The sequence below is a fragment of the Lethenteron reissneri genome, chromosome 26 (assembly GCF_015708825.2).
Source record: "Lethenteron reissneri isolate LAM-NWPU_2019-01 chromosome 26, ASM1570882v1, whole genome shotgun sequence".
Taxonomy (NCBI): Eukaryota; Metazoa; Chordata; class Hyperoartia; order Petromyzontiformes; family Petromyzontidae; genus Lethenteron; species Lethenteron reissneri.
The window spans coordinates 6,740,590-6,746,589 of NC_083804.1; positions in this window are offsets into that span (position 1 = coordinate 6,740,590).

Below are 6,000 nucleotides of genomic sequence, written 5' to 3' on the forward strand. Positions count from 1 at the left end.
CAGAAAACTTGAAACCTGGAACAGTTCATTCTGATCCAACAGCTGATGATACCATCTTCTTTAATGATGTCTTTGGTTATTTCATCTGGCTTATGGGGTTTTCCTTGTTTGTGCTGCAAAGGGCATTGGTGACTTCTTCAAGTGTGACGTCTAGAACATCCTCCTTACCTAAAAAAAACACATTCGTTCCCTGGGGTGTATACTATTGTTTTACATATGTAGAAATATTAATACATTTAATCCATTGAATGTGAACAGAAAGGCAATTAAAGTATGCTTGTGCATTTATTATTAAACAGGCGAATTATATGTGACTCTTGCGATGCTTATTAACTAAATTATCAAGTAAAATATCAAAGATTAACTAACTTGTCAACTTAACGTTATCCACCAAACCGCTGCAATGAAATCCGACCACGCATTACATTTGGTTTTGACCTTTTTACATTGTCTTCATGACCAAGGTCTCTCTTGACAAGGAATTGCCGAGTACCCAGATCACCCTTGAAAAAGTGATATTTATTCTCAACAGGCCCTCATCTGCTATTAAGTTAAGGACGAGGAGCGATGGCGCAGGCGGTGAGTACATCGCGCTATCAACCTGGTGACCTGTATGGCAAAGTGGTTTTGAACCCGACCCCCTTCACCAACCCACTGTGAACAACCTGGTGAATTATGGCCAAACAAATCCCCCATGAGTGAGACAGTGTGATGAGGCCTTCATCTAGCTATGGATTGATAAAGGGCTTATACATCCATGAATAACATTTCTCGAAACCATTCCCGAGATATCTGCTACAGTGGGAAATCCCTGATGTGTTTTTGGGTTGTACCACGTGTTGTTCGGTCTGATGTCCAACGTTTCAGTTCCAGAAGAAGCTCGCTGTACATCGTGCCGAACAACGCATCGGAGAGCTTTGCGGTACAACCACGCAAAGCTACATCGTGCTGCAGATGTCAGTTCAGTACTAGTTAGTTACTTAATCCTCTCCATCCCCTATGGGACATCAGGCCGCGAGTTCAGCACGAGCAGAACTTCAAACTCTGCCTCCACCTTACAACTTGTCAAGCACCTTCACACATCACCTGAAACCTGGGAATACCAGGTGGAGTGTGTTGCCTTCTGTACGTGGAAGCTGTGAGTGGCCATAGTTTATCGGGCTTCTTTTTAAATACCGTACTGTACTGGATTAAATGCAGATTGCGACTAAAAATACTGCGTGACATGTGGAGTGACCCCCAGTATATTAGACGTACGGTACTAAGCTACTTTGTTGTGGCGTAGGCTTTAGCAGACTTTTGGACAGCTGTCGAACTCGGTTTGAACTTAATAATTAGCAGTATTTGTAAATGCTGTTTTACAATGCTATGCTGTTTCTGTAAGCAATAAACTCTACTACTATTTTACAGAGGTACAGCTCACGTTCACAGTTAAGAGCCCAACACACACATGCTGTATCTCAATATGCTGCACATTACTGAAAGCAAAAGCTTAATGCAGATTTCTACTGATGCGATTAAGTACGTCGGATTATGTGGTCATGGTTATAAAAAGCGCTTATTTTTGCCATCAATGTATTGCTCGTGCTGTTTAGAATTGCAAGGTCGAAGCATATGGATATGAGGTTATTACAGTATTGTAAATACATTATTTGGGTCGCTGTGTGTAATAAACGTTTCAATGTTAAGCTTATATAAATCAGTTATCATAGTTGTAAATGCCCGTTACATTGATCATTTACATTTTAAAATTACAATATATGCGGTCTGATGAGTGAAAGAGTATATTCCAATTGTGATTGGCGAAACTATGGCGAAACCTCCTAAATGTTTTGTTTTGTAAATTTAGCTAGCTTTCTATCTGCATAAAAGTTGTAAAAAAAACCCCAAGATGTAATTAATGATTCGCCCCCATTGCTTTGGATTCAGTGTCACGATTCGAGAATGTATTAATTCTAGATTTGAAGCTTTCGTGACTGCAAGGATTCATACTCTTAGGTTTTTTTTCCGGTAAAGTCACGTAGGTAAAAATAAAAAATAATAGATATAATAATAGAAATAAAATAATAATTGAGAATGTATTCTTTTTCATTATTGTGGTTTATGAAGTGTCGTAGCTGGACAGGTCATGTGTATCCATTATGTACGTGCAATCTTTATCAAATGAATTAGATCAAATGATACTGCCACCTTCATTCGACGCGTGTAATGTTAGCTTGTGTTGCCATTTACATCAACACATGTGTGTATGTTGAACTTCTTTCGCACCATACGTAGCATCAGACCCATACCCTTGACTAATTAATGTTACCTCATTCATTGAAATATATTTTTTAATATTAACAAAAAACATGACGGAATACTAAAATGGATACAGTTTCAAAATACTTCATTTTATTCTATACTAGCTTTACTACCCGGCTTCGCCCGGGACTTGGATTCACCACGCCCGGCCGCCTTTGTCTCCCCAGTGGCGATGTTCACACAGCAGACCAGTTACTCGTTTGAGGCTGAGTCGACCAAGGGGAGGGTCCAGGACCGGTTCAAATAATCGTCACCGGTGGTGGCCGTGAGCGGGAATCGAACTCGGATCGCCGGGTTCGCAGCGCAGCGCGCTACCCGCTACACTACAATGCGTTAAGCTTTCACGTGCGCGGGTCACGTGACAGCGTGACAGATTTGACGTCATAGCTCACTTGCCGTGCAAACATTTTATGCATTATTGAGCTCCCCCCCCCCCCCCCAAAAAAAAGAGTATTTTTATAATTTTTGCATGGTGTACAGTCTGGAAAGTACCCACATGGCAAATTTCCAGTTTGTTGCATGTCGCTAAACATTTTGAACAGACACACATATTCACAACTTTACCTTTTATATATATGGAGATGGTAAATATACATGTACAAATTATGATCTGGGAAATACGTACGTGTAAAGTTGGTCTTGCAAGCAATCAATGAAGCCCCATTTAGTGTTGTAGCCAGCATGTGACCCTGCGTACGAACAGATTACTAAGGTGAATTTAGTCTACGTAATGAGTAATGTGCTTTGCAGATTCCATGTGATGCCACGGCTTGAGTTCCTTCAACTATGAGACTTTCGTGGGATTGTGAGGGACAGCCAAGGCGAAGGCGTATCCCATACGGCTCATCATCTCTCAGTTCACCAGAGTCTATGCCGCAGAGCGTATGCTCGGCTTGCGAAAGCACGGATAGTAATGCGTATCTTTATTTAACCCACAGTTGCGGAGCACAAAATCATTGCCAGCACATGTCAAATAGCCAAGGTGCCAAATAAAGTTATTGCTTGGCACGATTTTCCTCCATGTAAAACATTTTGGGTGAAGCTGCTCTGATTGATCATTGTGTTCCCATACCTTTTTGACCATTGACATGTTTTCTTTCAAGGGAGACTGTGGCAGAGGTAATATGAATAATATATATATTTTTATTGTGATGCGATACTTAAAATTTGTGATGGAGTTACTTTTTTTTATATCTTGTCTCAGTATTCATTATCAAAATGTGTTGAGGTTAGTTCTGTACTCAAAACATGGCATTGTAAAAATAATCCAACATATTTTTCGATTGTGCTATTGGCTTCATAGGATGAAATAAAGACATGTATATTCCCAACTACCTTGTGTCAGATTATAGCCTCATAAGATGTTGCTACAGAACCATTTATGTAGTCGCCGCCATAAGCCTCTTTGCCCACAACAACGGGCAGCAGGGAGGCCCAGTGGTAACGCTTGTGTCTCGCAGCTAAAAGAAGGGCTTGGGCTCGATTCCCAACTTGGGTACCCTTGTAATTGGCGTTTGTATGCTTCCCCCCTGTTCTGGATGGCTTTCCTCTGGTTCTCCGGTTTCTTCACATAGCTGAAAAAAAACATACAACGTAACTGGTATAGGCCAAACATCCCAATGCTGAAAATGTACCAAACAAATTACTCAATTGGGATGACATGAAACAACATGGCCCCTTCTGATCAAATTTGGTATGACCCTTCCGAAAATATATTCAGACTCAGTAAGGCTTTCTTGCATAAACAAGGGTAATAACAATAATAATCACGATAATATAATTATTATATTCCTGCAAAGAATGTTTTTCTATTGTCAAACTATTTTTGTTTCATTTTCAGAGATGAACAAACCGTATTGAGTAAAAAAAACAAATGTTATATTGGTTTTGTTGTGCAGTTATTGGTGACCAGTATGAGATCATCAGAAAATGACAATTGGGAACCTAGTTTAATCGTCAATGGCTGCACAAAATGGAAATGACTACCCTCTATGCACTCGCCACTCCTGCAGCCGAAGCGGTCTGTCTCAACCACCAGTGAACCCTCCTCACTCAGTGGGAGGTCACTCATTTTACTCTGCTGCCCCCATTGCCCAGAACTTCCTTCTACCAGCAATCTGTGGTGTTGATTTCCTGCCCCTCTTCAATTCAAGGCTCAAGACATATTTTTTTAAATCTATCACCGACTACATGTTTCTGTACAGAATCCTGAGATGCGGCCACATTTAGGATGCCACAGTAATTGTGGGGGCCGTTGGCCCCCGGGGTCCCTCCCGCCTGCATCCCCTATTCCGTTTACGTTACCCCACCTCCCTATTACTCGCTACGGTTTCGCCGGCATTCGAATGCGACGCCCCTACTGTTACAGCCTCGCGCCGCGCTCCCACGCTGCGAGCATACGTGCGCACATCATCGTCAATCAAACGCCGTGCTCGCAGTATAGCCCTGTGCGGCACGTTACCAATGCGCATCCGTATCCGACATGTAACGAACGTATGCACACACACACACACGCCGCTCCGTGCACTCCAACTCCACACCAACTACGCAAGTTATGATCGCGCACCTGTATCACACACGGAGTGAACACACGCGACACCCACTCTTGCGCCGCTCTGCGCAGCGCTCGCCGTCTGCTGGCCGCTTGCGTTATGATCGCGCACCTGGGGTACGCCTATTACGCACGCCGCGAGCTTACGCACACACAGTACCACACGCGTTCCCACACGCAACCCGCGCGCTCAGCTCCGCGCAGCGCTCACTCACGTGGCGAACCACGGTGCACACAGCGCACCCACACGCTCACACCGCACGACAAGATCACGCGAGACCACGCTTCGCTATTAATGATTTATTATATGCTACCTGCGAATTGATGTGTAATCAGTGAGTCGACGAGGCTGGCCTATTCCACTAAACCTGTACCTATTCCCTATTTATCGGCTTACGATACCCTACTTCACCTCCCCACTCACTGTTTGGTGCCCGCGGAGGTTCGCTGCTCTCTGCGCTAACAGCGTACCTCGATGCGTCGCACGGACGTCCGGGTCGCTGGCTGGAAGTCCTGCTGGTCCGCTGGCCTGGAGAGAAGGGAGCTATTTTCCCTCTGCGCCCCTCTATTTATCCTCCCTACCTTCAAGGGGATGCTGCGCTAAACAATGGGCTCGCGATCCTCTGGCACGCGCACGGCGGTTCTGGGTGCTGTTGATATGCTAATCAGTGTGCCGCGTGCAAGGCGTAAATCCTACTTAATCCCTTACCCTCCCTAACAATGGGGCCTGCGCGCTCAAGCGCAATTATCCCAACCCCCCATGACTATGCGCAACAGCCCCTGTGACCCCGCTATTCATGCTGTCTCGTGCCTCCCCTGCTTGCCCCGTCGACTCGTGGGGGTGTGTGTGGGGGGAAATGCGCCTCAACCGCGGTGGCCGAATGCCCCACGCCGCGACCACACAATATTAAGGCCGGCAGCAGCGCCGCGGTACCACGTAGCACGGGGGAGGTCATCCAATTCCCTGATCGCCGGAAACCGTGAGAATTAATCCCGATAAGGGTCTCTCGGATAAAAACCGGTCGATCAGGTAACCTTCCCTTCCAGCTCTATGGGAGGGGGGGGGGATGCGTGCGGGTGTGTGCTTATGTGGGGCGGGTGATGGGGGGCAGTGCGGTGGGGGAAGCCGGGCGGCTCCCTGGCTC